The sequence below is a fragment of the Stegodyphus dumicola genome, chromosome 7 (genome assembly GCF_044657685.1).
Source record: "Stegodyphus dumicola isolate Sdum_Otavi_A_Nest chromosome 7, ASM4465768v1".
In the NCBI taxonomy this organism is placed as follows: domain Eukaryota; kingdom Metazoa; phylum Arthropoda; class Arachnida; order Araneae; family Eresidae; genus Stegodyphus; species Stegodyphus dumicola.
The window spans coordinates 109,057,750-109,071,041 of NC_140774.1; positions in this window are offsets into that span (position 1 = coordinate 109,057,750).

Sequence of the window (13,292 nt, forward strand, 5' to 3'; positions counted from 1 at the left end):
TTTGCATAATCGCCTGTAGTAACGGCAACCGCCGTCAATAAAAGGAGGTGCTTTCCTTGGTAGCGGTGCAGTTCATTTTCAGTTCGAGCGAGTAGACCTGCCCGGGAGAGAAGCCAGGGGATGATAAGGTTCCGGTTTCAGTCTTGTTCCGGTTTCCATCCTGTTCCAGTTCCCGTCTTGTTCCGGTTCCCGTCTTGTTCCGGTTCCAGTCCTGTTCCGGTCCTGTTCTAGTTCTAGTCCGGCCGTTTAAGTCCAAAACACGTAGTAGCTGAAGTGTGAATTCAGCGAAGCTAAAATGGAGATATATGCCGAAAGGGCCAGATGGATTTTGTCTTTTTAAAGAAAGTGTTCTTTACCGTGCCGGAATAGCTGCCAGTTTAAAGCATTTTGAATGTTTCCACCTAAGATGTTACGTTTTCGTTTATGATGTTAAGTTTTTCATCATTTTTGAAGTTCCAGTTGAATAAACCTTTAAGTTTTACACAAGGTTTTGTGTTCTTTAGAAATTTTAGATTCGAAGTCAGATATATCACATAGGATTTAACAGGAAAAATCAACATTTGGCGTCCGCGATCTGGTTATTGTCTGCAAGGTAAGCGACTTTTTTATTTTTGAATCATGGAAGCCTTAAAGTTAGCACGAACTCAATATAGAAGATTATTTAGTAAAGCGTGTAATGAATTTGACAATGAAGAAACTAAATTTAATCAGGAAGAAAAATTAATTAAAATAAAAGTTATTGCCGAGAAAGCTAAAGTTTTGTTTGATACTGAAATGGTGGTGGTGTGTGTTGGTGTATTTAATTATGGCAAAGCACACGAGGGCTATCTGCCTGAGGGGAGGGATGCCTTTCGTGGAGGACTTTCTAAGGGAAACTGGCTCGTATACACGTTACACATGGGGAAAACCACGAAAACGCCCATGCAGCCAGCCCGTTCGCGGGATTCGAACCTCGGACCGAACTACCAGTGTTCAGCGACTTTACCGCTCGGCCGCTGGTGGGCCGATACTGAAATGAAAATACGAGAATTAATGTTTAAAGAAATTACAGATGAGACCTTACTTATTAAGAAAATAGATGAATCTGAATTACATTTTGATTGGTGGAGACTTATGGAAAGTAAACTAAAAGATCTCACTTCTGGTACCCCGAATGTAACTTTAATTGATCCGTCCTTTGTTCAGAATAAAATGTTACATTATCCGAAGATTAAATTGCCTATCTTTGATGTTAACGTGAAGAAATGGCTATAATTTTGGGGGCAATTCCAGAAGATTGATAAAGATCCTACATTAGACAATAATGATAAATTTGCTTATTTGGCACAGGCTATGGAGAAGAATTCTCCCGCAGAGGAAATAGTTAAAAGCTTTCCGCCAACTGGCGATAGTTACAACAGCGCAATTGAGGCACTGCAAACGCGTTTCGGTAACAAAGAATTATTAACGGAGATTTATATTTGTGATTTGTTAACTCTTATTATTCAAAAACAAAGTACACATTCTTTACGGAAATTATACGATGAACTTGAATCTAATCTAAGAGCCTTGGAGATATTGGGAATAAATAGAGGCAAATATTGCGCGATATTATACCCATTGGTAGAATCAGCATTGCCGAATGATGGTGTTGGTGTGTATTTAATTATGGCAAAGCACACTAGGGCTATCTGCCTAAGGGGAGGGATGCCTTCGTGGAGGACTTTCTAAGGGAAACTGGCTCGTATACACGTTACACATGGGGAAAACCACGAAAACACCCATGCAGCCAGCCCGTTCGCGGGATTCGAACCTCGGACCGAACTACCAGTGTTCAGCGACTTTACCGCTCGGCCACTGGTGGGCCCATTGCCGAATGAAGTTTTGAAAACGTGGAAGAGACTAAGGTTTTCGCGTAAAGGATCAGAAAGTTTAACCGGCGAAAACGCCGAGTTAAGAGAAAGAGAATCTGAATTTGAGTGCCTTTTATGTTTCTTGCGCGGTGAAGTTAAAAGTGAGGAAAGAATTTCTTTAGCAGCTAAATCTTTCAATGTTTTCGATCGATTGGCTCACGATAATAAGAAAGGAAATTCGGGTTAAAAGATAAGAGAACCTCACTTAAAACCTACGGCAGCTAAACTGTTTACTTCTTCTCATGAAGCTAGAAAAGTCTGCATATTTTGTTCCAGTATAAATTATGGTTTTGCGGAATGTTTTCAGGCGCGTAACTTATCGTTGTCGGAAAGAAAAGTTTTGGTCCAAAGGACACGATCTTTTTACCTGTGTCTGAAATCTGGACATTCTGTCAGGAGGTGTAGATTAAAAACAGTTTGTTTTACATGTGGTAAAAGGCATCATATTTTTCTATGTAAAGGCCATTCACAAATGAGTGAAACAAGGGCAACGGAACAGCCTCCAAATCAGGCTGAAACTCTCGCCAACATTTCTTCAAGGTCTCCTAAAGTTTTGCTGCAAACAATAAGAGTAATAATTAAAGGAGATAAAAAATCTCGTTCGGCTCGAGCTATAATTGATATTGGTTCTCAGAGGTCGTATATTCTGCAAAGCACAGCTCAAGATATGGGTTATAGGTATATGGTTAAGGAATACCTTAGCCATGCGTTATTTGGCGGTACAACGACCAGTTTGTGACGTCTGGCTCGTACAGCTGTAATTTTGATACGTTAAGTCAGCGTGTTATTTGTAATAATATACCTTCTATTGGACAAGGAATATTGTTTAAAGAGCTTGCTGACTGTGGAATAAGTTTAACAGATCGTTTAGAAGGACCTATAGAAATTTTAATAGGAGCCGATGTTGCAGGACGATTATTAACGGGAAATAGTAAACAGATTTCAAACGGTCTTGTAGCTATTGAGACAAAGTTAGGATGGACGGTTATGGGAAAAACCGGGGAGTTGAATAGTGAAAAGGTTCAACATTCTTAGTTACTTCAATGTTGAATAAAGAAGCATGTATTTCTTATTTATGGGCCCTCGACTCGCTTGGTATTACGAATCCATCCGAACAAAAGAGTAAATTGGAATTGTATGAGGGTACCAGGCAACATTTTCTTGATACTGTAAAAATAGAAGATGACCGCTTTGTAGTGCCTTTGCCTTGGTTGGAAGGACACACTCCCCTATCGGATAATTTTGAGTTATCGCTTAAAAGATTGCACAGTACGATTAGGCAACTTGAACTGAATAATCTTCTCCTAGAGTATGAAAATATATTCCATGAATGGCTCAAAGAGGGCATAATAGAGGAAGTACCCGTAAATGAATTAGATTTACCCCATCATTATTTGCCACATAGACATGTTGTTAAGGAACATAGTACTACGAAGTTACGGCCAGTATTTGACGCTTCGTCTAAAGGAAAGGGTTCTCCGAGTCTCAGCGATTGTCTTGAAAAAGGATTAAACCTTATTGCATTTATTCCTGCAATCTTAAATAGATTTCGCCAAGAAAAAATAGGGGTGATTTCTGATATTCGTAAGGCCTTTCTACAAATTGGCCTGAATTCTAGTGACAGAAACTTCCTCAGATTTCTTTGGATAAAGGGTGAAGATTGCTTGAAGCATTTTCGTCATTGTCGAGTCGTATTTGGTGTAACCAGTAGTCCATTTTTACTTGGAGCTGGTATTCAGTATCACTTAAATTCAATTTCAGAGAAAAATGATGCAGATGTAAAATATCCTTCGGACATTATTGTTAAATTAATGAATAGTTTCTATGTTGATAACTGTGTAATAAGTGTCAGGAGTGAAGACGAATTACAGCGCTTCATGAACGTATCTTCAGATGTTATGGCAGAACGAAAATTTGAATTACGGGGTTGGGAATATACCGACTGTAGTTTAGAAACAGAAACTATTGCGAATGTATTAGGTTTATTATGGGAAAGACAAGGCGATACTCTTAAAATAAATGTTGCTAATTTGCAAAATCTTTGTTTTGAGAAAGTCACGAAAAGAAGTATTTTGGCAATAACCCATAAAGTATTTGATCCCATCGGTATAGCATGTCCAGTCCTTATATTACCTAAGATGTTATTACAGCGTACATGGGAAACAAAAGTAAAATGGGACGAAGAAGTTAACACTGAAATTAAAAGTAAATTTTTGAAATGGGTAAAAGACATTTTTCTATTGAAAAACATTAAAATTCCAAGGTGGATACGATATCAGCCAAAACAGTGTTCAATACATGTTTTCTGTGACGCCAGTCAAGCAGCGTATGCGGCAGTAGTTTTCATTCGTGTAGAAGAAACTGAATCAGTTAAAGTCCAGTTGCTTCAGGCTAGGTCTAGAGTTTCCCTTGTGGTAAAAAGGAAACGACTATTGTAAGATTAGAATTGTTAGCAGCAACTATTGCATCTCGTCTTGCTGCAAACGTTCTAAAAGACTTTGAGGCCAGAAGTACATTTTTCTGTACAGATTCAACTACCGTCCTTGCATGGATAAAAAGGGAAGAACCATGGGGGACATTTGTACAAAGTACATTTGACAAATACAAAATAGAGTACAGGAAATAAGGCTTTTGGCACGTGTGGATGATTGAAGGCATACACCTGGTCACCTTAACCCTGCAGATCTTCCAAGTAGAGGGTGTTCAGTTCGCCAACTCTCCCGGTCAAAATGTTGGAGGGTCCGAGCTGGCTTAAATCCCAAGAAAATATAAATATAAAATCCCAAGAAAATTGGCCGAGTGCCGAATTCAGAACTGATGAAGCGGAAATAGCCAACAAGAAAAAAAAAAAAAAAAAAAAAAAAAAAAAAAAAAAAGCAGTGGTTTCATCTCTAGTGTCTACTGAAAGGTTTAGTTTGAGTGAGCGCTTTTCTAGCTATCGAAAAACAGTTAGAGTTGTTGGTTGGATTCAACGATTTTCCTTTAATTGCGAAAATAAGAAAAAAAGGAAAGGTGAACTCACTGTTGATGAAATTGATTTTGCAGAAAAGTTTGTTATTCACTTGATTCAATCGGAATCGTTTCAGGATATAGAAGACGCACGCTTACGAACTCTTAGTCCATTTTATGATGCGGGAATTCTAAGAATTAAAACTGGTGCGTTTCGAAGAGATGACACGTTAGAGTTTAGAACACCTATAATATTACCAGGAGAACATCCGTTAGTTAGAAATTTAATTATGGAAGAACATAAAAAGAAAGGACATGCAGGTGTACAATATATACTGAATACCTTAAGGGAAAGGTTTTGGTTGTTGTCTGGCAGAAGAACTGTGCGTTCTGTTTTGAGTAAATGCATTACTTACAAGAGATATTCTGCTGTACCTGTTGACCACATATCAGCCCCACCGCCAATAGAGCGAGTAAATGATTCAGCAGTATTTCAAGTAACGGGTATAGACCTTTTTGGTCCTTTATTGTTGAGAAACAAAGAAAAGGCATGGATTTGTGCTTTTACATGCGCCGTTTATAGAGCGGTCCATTTGGAGTTGCTGACTTCTCTATCTACAGAATTGTTTCTTCAGGCTTTTCATCGGTTCGTGTCGCGAAGAGGTAAACCCACAACTGTGTACAGTGATAATGGAATTAATTTTGTAGGAGCTTCAAATGCATTCAAATTAATAGATTTTAAATAAATTAATCGGCAGGCAGCCAATGAGCGAATAACATGGAAGTTTATTCCCCCTGGTGCTCCATGGTGGGGTGGTTGGCGGGAACGTCTTATCGGAATGATGAAGCAAGTCCTTAAACATGCTTGTTTAAATTATGAAGAAATGTACACGATACTGTCTGCCTGTGAAGCGATTCTTAATGACCGACCGTTGACAGTAATTCCTTCCGATCCTGAATTTAAAGCTTTAACTCCTGCCGACTTTTTAAAAGAAATCAGAACTAGTAGTTTGCGGGATATAAAATACGGTATTAAATCAAGTAATTTACAAAGAAGATTTCAGTATATTCAAACTGTACGAGAAGCATTTAAAAATAGGTTTCGTAAAGAATATTTGGGAATTCTCAAGGTTTCGCATAAAACAGCTGAAAGGAAAGTTACTATTAAATTGGATGATATTGTTTTGATCGGTAGTAGTGACAAAAGACTTTTTTGGCAACTTGGTCGTGTCATAGAACTACTTCCAGGACCTGATGGAATAAATCGGCTTGCAAGAGTAAAGACCCGTCTCATTTTGAAACATGCTCTGTCTCATTTTGAAACAATGACCAGGAGATAGATCCAAAGATCATCTATCCCTCTTCCATTCCCATTAATTCTTGAGGACTATTTGTTTCCTTCTATATAAAGTACACAAATGCCACAAAGTGAAGAGAAATTTAAATGCCATCAACCTGCACCCCTTTAGTTCTCATTCAAAACTTTTCAAAATAAATACAGATTTATCATATGAATATAGTGCATAAAAACAAAAACATATGGGGTAATTAATTTTTTTTTTTTTTTTTTTTTGTTCATTCTTCAAAAATCTCTCAATAGAAAGCATGGATTTTCATTTTTCTAGAATGAAAAAGTGAAATAATTATTTAATATTTTTATTTAATGTAATGACTGCAAAAATGTACGCCTTAATTTTAAGAAGGTATACTGATCTAAGGCAGTTTCTTCAAAATGCTTTGATCATGTATGAAAACAAATTTTTGTGTATATTGAATATATTAATTTTAATAGTTTATACTAACCATAACACAATATAAACCTGAATTGCCAGTGCTGTGAGCAAACAGGCATAGAAATCATAGGAACAGTACACACTGAAGCAATGGTTAAGATACTACTAAATGATTTTCGTTCTTCTTTCTGCATAAAAAAATTGCATGTTTTACTATCAGATCTTTGACAACTCAGGATACCAAAAATAATTACTCAATCAACTGTAATTATAATGCACTTGCTGGCCTTTTAAATGCTAATTAATAATATATGTATTATTAATTAGACTATATATTTATTACACCATTTTATATTTTATTACTTTTAATTTGTTTAAATATAATTTGAAAGGCTTTTTCTTCCTAATTCGAGAACATTTTTCCGTTTAAATTAATGATAAATAGTTCTTTGATTTATACCATTTTGTTTATAAAAATGTTCATTGAAAGATTGCTTTTATTATGTATTAAATCTGATTTTAGTTTTTATACAATTAATTATATAATTAAAATTTTATATAATTAATAAATTTTATATAATTAAAATTTTAAAATTGTTCTGTAGTTATATCAGCTTGACACTATTAATTAAAATAATTGCCATAATTTTTAAACTTTAAATTTCAAGATAGTTATTTCTTAAAAGTGCACAGTGGATATTTTAATAACACACAAACTAAAAGCAACATTATGCCAAACTTATGGTGTATAATAAGAGGAAAAAAATATTAAAAACAAGTCTTAAAATATTTTCATGCTTTTAAAATGAGATATATTTCTTGCAAGAGAGGTAGCACATAAAATTGTCATTTTGCCACATAAATTTGTCATTTAAATATTATTTATTTAAACGTTACAATTGTCAAATTACTTAGCTGACACATTAGAAATAATTTTTCTCTTGCAGTCATAGAACTACTTCCAGGACCTGATGGAATAAATCGGCTTGCAAGAGTAAAGACCCGAAATGGAATTTTGCTTAGAGCAATTCGAACTCTGTATCCTTTAGAGGTAACGCAAAATGATGTACCCGTGAAACTGCAGAATGAAAAACAAGATTCGTTGTCTGAACTTAAACTCAGCGTAGATGATAAATCTGTAAGACCTGTAACACGGTCTGGTAGAACTGTAACTCCGCCGGACAGACTGGCATATTAACGCTCTTTGGCATTGTTTTACTTTGTAGTGAAACTTCTCTTTTTTTTTTTTCCCCTTAGGTGGAAGGATGTTAAATATTTTGCATAATCGCCTGTAGTAACGCCCCGTCAATAAAAGGAGGTGCTTTCCTTGGTAGCGGTGCAGTTCATTTTCAGTTCGAGCCAGAGTAGACCTGCCCGGGGATGATAGGTTCCGGTTTCAGTTCCAGTCCGGGCATTTAAGTCCAAAACACGTAGGAGCTGAAGTCTGAATTCAGCGAAGCTAAAATGGAGATATATGCCGAAAGGGCCAGATGGATTTTGTCTTTTTAAAGAAAGTGTTCTTCACCGTGCCGGAATAGCTGCCAGTTTAAAGCATTTTGAATGTTTCCACCTAAGATGTTAAGTTTTCGTTTATGATAAGTTTTTCATCATTTTTGAAGTTTCAGTTGAATAAACCTTTAAGTTTTAGACAAGGTTTTGGGTTCTTTAGAAATTTTAGATTCGAAGTCGGATATATCACATAGGATTTAACGGGAAAAATCAACAATACCATACAATATTATCACAGCTTTATACAGCATTTATATAGCAAGATTAGCCTAAAAGATCTTTTAGTCTCGAAACGGTACTTAGCACCAAATCACTAAAAGCGTTCAATCACTTCTCAGATTGTCGCCACCAAATATTATCTGCCTGTATTATATTTAAAGATATTAAATAATGAAGAATCTGCATGAATGTATGTATGTTTATCTATGCAATATTTTGTAAAACTTCAACTACTTTTTGATAAAAACTCAACTATTTCAAAGCGAGCAGTGGCAACTCTGTACAAAATAAAACATTTTTTATCTCCAGCATGCAAGACTGTCTATTGGCAGTTGTAAAGTTATGCTGTTTGTTTTTAAATATTTTTAGCCCAAAGGGACTTTAACCTAAATATTCTCGAAACGTGTACGTGTGTGTAAATGAAGAAAACGCCCCTTTGATAAACACTGAAAGCTTTCAAATTTTGTTTTCCTTTTTATAGTGTGTATGCAGAAATAACTACCACTTAATTAACACTGCATTTGCACTTTTTTTTAGCGTTTAAATATCTCTTAAACGGTTGGCTGTAGACCTGCAGTTTTGGGTTAAGAAATAAATAAGTTTACAGATGACAATTATACATATTTTATTAAAAATATTGAAAAACTAAAAATTTCAACTTTTCCTTATTGTGCAGAAAATTATCCTCTTTCTCACAGAATGCTCTTAAATGCCTTCTGTAAAGACAGAACAGCCAATTCTATAATATGAAAAACTGGCTTTGTATGAATTAAATTATTTCCACTTTAAGCAAAATCACCGATTTTAGAGAACAAAAAATAATTAAGTTTCTTCAGATATATAAGATATCAGATTCTACCATTTTTAGGAATGTAAATTTGAAACCCATGCTTCGGTATGTTTATCTGACGTAAAAGGTTATCTTTTAAAATCTGTATTCGATAATGTTTATAATGCATAGTTGCCAGCAGCAGTATTTGTACAGAAGTTTGAAAATTTTTAATTAATGGTATCTCGGGAAATTGTTACTATATGTACATGCATTTTTTAAATTCACCACTGCTAATCGAATAAAAATTTTGCATATTGTTATTTAAAACGTCCTGTGACTAAAATTATCGTAGTCTAGAAGCACATTCATTTCATTAATTTTACCTAGAAGTCTTTGTATATGATATATTGAATTGCTTAAAAAATAATTTGCATTAGTCCCAAATTCAAATTACATGTGGGCCAAATAAACGATATGAAAACAGCTGTCGACCCGATATTTTTTAACAGAAGTGAAAAATTTTTAAGACAAGTTTCACTTGCTAAATATCTATCTATATATCCATAAATACTAATAATAGTAATGCAAAGGAAAAATTTATGTTGGTTTTCTATCTGAGGTCTAAATATTGGTACTTATACAACATTTCTGTTGGTTACATTCTGTAAATCAAACGTATTGACAACTAAATATTAAATGTTCAGTCTGACATTCATTTCAAATTCACAAAATAACTTAATTTTAGTTAACATTTTTAAAAAAAATTATGAAAACTTTAAAAGTTTTCAGAAAATCAAATGGGACAAAATTGACAATAAATAATGACAACACTTTCTTAATATTTATTAAATTTTTCTTGGATACATACAAGCAAATAATTATAAATTTATTATAACTTGAAACTTAAAGGTGTTTTGATTTTGATAAAGTTTGTAGCCTTAGGTTTTTGATATTATTACAAATAAAACATACAGTTTGATTATGTACAATATCACTAATATATGCAGTTTCACTTTTACCTTAAAAAACGCTTCCTTTTCCCCCTATTTTACCTTTTATCGTTTTCTAAAGAGCATGGCTTGTGCAGAAAATTCAAGAAAGTTCATTACTGAATATTAATACCGAACTTAATTATAGCTTCATATAATTATACATAACATAGGTTAGATTTAATACAATTTTCCTAGACCTATACCTATACAGTTACTTTGAACGCTCAAAATGACAAAGAGGTAGGCCATTAGCGGCCAAACATATAGCACAAAGGTGAGTGGTTGCTTAAGGAACTTTGGTCAATGTGTCCATGAGGATTGCTACACATGCTGCTGTAATTTCTAAATGAAGGGCTCTGGTATAACCAATTCTTATGCTATACAAAGTTCCTGAAAGCCATGTTGATTTACTATCATACATCACATATTACAGTCATGAGACCATGAAAGTACAGGCATGGGTTGAATAAACACCATACTACATAATGAAACGCTATTTCAGTTCAACTTAGAAACCATTTTCTTCCTACACATTGTTATGATGAACCTTGCAGAACAGTAGTACCAATTTAATATGAAGAAACAGGAGGCATCAGAACACTGGAGCCCCACAAACTATAGCAGGTTAAATAGATTTACTGATTGTACCGGCATGGGAAGCTCTTCTACTTTACTTCAGTCATACAGTGACAAACACCATCCTATTCATTCCAGCTCCTTTTATTCAATAGCAATCATGCATATAAGCTCAGTCTATAGCTGTTATCTCTAAAACTGTATGCGCCATTAGATAATTAAAATGCATTTGCGAGCCTTCTTTCTTTCGGGGAACATCAGTTTGAGATCACTGCTATTTAGTTTAATCTAAAACTTGCATTACAGAAAATAATCCTCCTTTGTTAAAAAAGTTGGTGGGAAAATATCATTCTTCTCAGGTGTGCTGACAGATAGTAAATCAAAGATATTCCTCTTTTGTTTGGAGTTGATTATTTGGTAATTTCTTGAATGTGGAAACAGTTCCAAACAAATAAAACAGCTGCCAAGAGACTTGTGTCTGGTAGACCAAGGGTTAGCACTATTTCTAAAGATCAGTCTATTGCTACAGTATTCAAATGGAATTGATGAGCGATTTCCACAACTATGACAACTGCAGGGTATTGGGACGACACCATATTGTGAAGGTATGTTGCAGCAGTTGGTCAGGTATTCCATCTTATAGATGATGCCTATACCCATTGAGTAAATATTGTTAAAGAGTACCTAGAACATAAGGGTATTTTTTTGTATGACGTGATTGCCGTATCCCTCCAATATTAATCCCATTGAAAAATCTTCAGAATGCCCTCAGGTCTGCTGTTAAAAGTACATTTTCCTTCCCTAGCCAGCTGGAAACTGCCCTATTCTAGGCATGGCCATAGTCTGTTACTTTAAAATAGGCACTTCAAGACTAAATTTAAGCCAGCTATGTCCCCGACACGAGTATTTTTGTCATTTGCAAACATAACTTGTGTCATCATCACCATGCAGCATTTAAGAATGTAATTTAATCAACATTCATTCGCGTATTTTTCATAAAGCAAAACTCGCTAACTAGAAATGAAGCAGGTGAAAAAAAAAATGAGTTACTTTTCTTCTGCAGCTGTTGTTTCTATGGTTACAAGTCAAACTGACTGGCGGAAAATAATCTTGAAATTCCTGTTCTAAAGTAACAGACTATAGCACCTGCAGTGCTCAAGCACAGTAAAATTCGGGTGAAGTTTGGGCAGTCACATGCCTTATTAATATTAGTTTCATTTATTAAATTTTAGCTTTAAACATCAATTAGTTAATAACCCAGATGTGACATTATATAACTTATAAAAACTATTTTTTTATGCATAAACAGATTTGCTACCTTCATGTATAATTTAGTGCTATTTATAGCTTTAGTTTTCAATTTTTGTGGTTTTACTAATGCACACTTAACTTTTGTAATCCAGAGTATTATTTCCCATTCAAAATACACCAGTTGCTTATCAAAAACAACTGCTTTTAAAACATACCGCCTTAAATACTCCAGTACCTGTTTCAAAATTGAAGGACACGTATAAATTTGACTGTTAATAATTTTCTGATCTTAGAAAAATGTGTGTCAACTGATAAAATTAACAAAATATTACACACTGTTTTTACTAAAAGGAAAGATTTTTAATCATGTCATTTATTTTTATTAATATGTTACAATGTGCAGCAAAAACTAATAAAACAAAAATTTTTTATTTATTTATTTATTTTTTTTTTTTCAAATGGCAGTTTTTTACAGATATTTTTTCATTAAAAGTTTAAACTTAAAACATATAGAAGCATTTGTGTTCATTTAAATATGTACATACATATTTAAATCTTTTAAAAAATACACAGATTTCTTAAAACACTGATTTAAATTACACAATCTTCTAAACATATATTGATACTTTGATTTACAATCAAGAACAAAAGAAAATCAAAAAATACTCCAAGGAAAACTAACTATGTTGTACTCAAAAGAATACAAATGGTACTTAAGATATAGTCGAAAACTATAAATGATTATAATGCAAATAATGTATGCATAAAATCAATAATAAAAGATTAATGAATACTTGTATACTCAGAAACCATCTACAAAAATAATATTTTTGTCTTCCATCAGTGCATCCATTTTATAAATTAATTTAAGACAGGGGAAAAAATCTATTGGATAAGCCTGAAATACTATAATGGCTGCAAATCTCAGAAAACAAATGAAGTAATCTGTACTCAAGCTTTGACAGTAAATATGTAACACTATATATATATATTATTAATTTCATAATTATATTCATTTTATGGTCATTATTTAGGAAGATAGAAATAAAATTTTATTTTTGAACAATTATTATTACATAAGCAAAATTAGTTTAGTTTTTAACTGAATACAATTCACATATTAAAAAGACTCAGAAACACACTAAAGATGACAAATTAATATCTAAAATATTTTGTAAATAGTTACTGGCATTTTATCATTAACCAAATTTGCTATAAAATTAACAATATGAAGAAACAACACATGATTAAATAAATAAAATTTTCCAAAAATGCTTGATGAGAAATATGAGAGAGAACCTTAACTACACATAAGAAGTAAAGCTCTTATAAATACACTAAAATAAAAAAGCTGTCAAATAATTTCTTCCAATTCTCAATTTAAAAAAAAAAAAAAAAA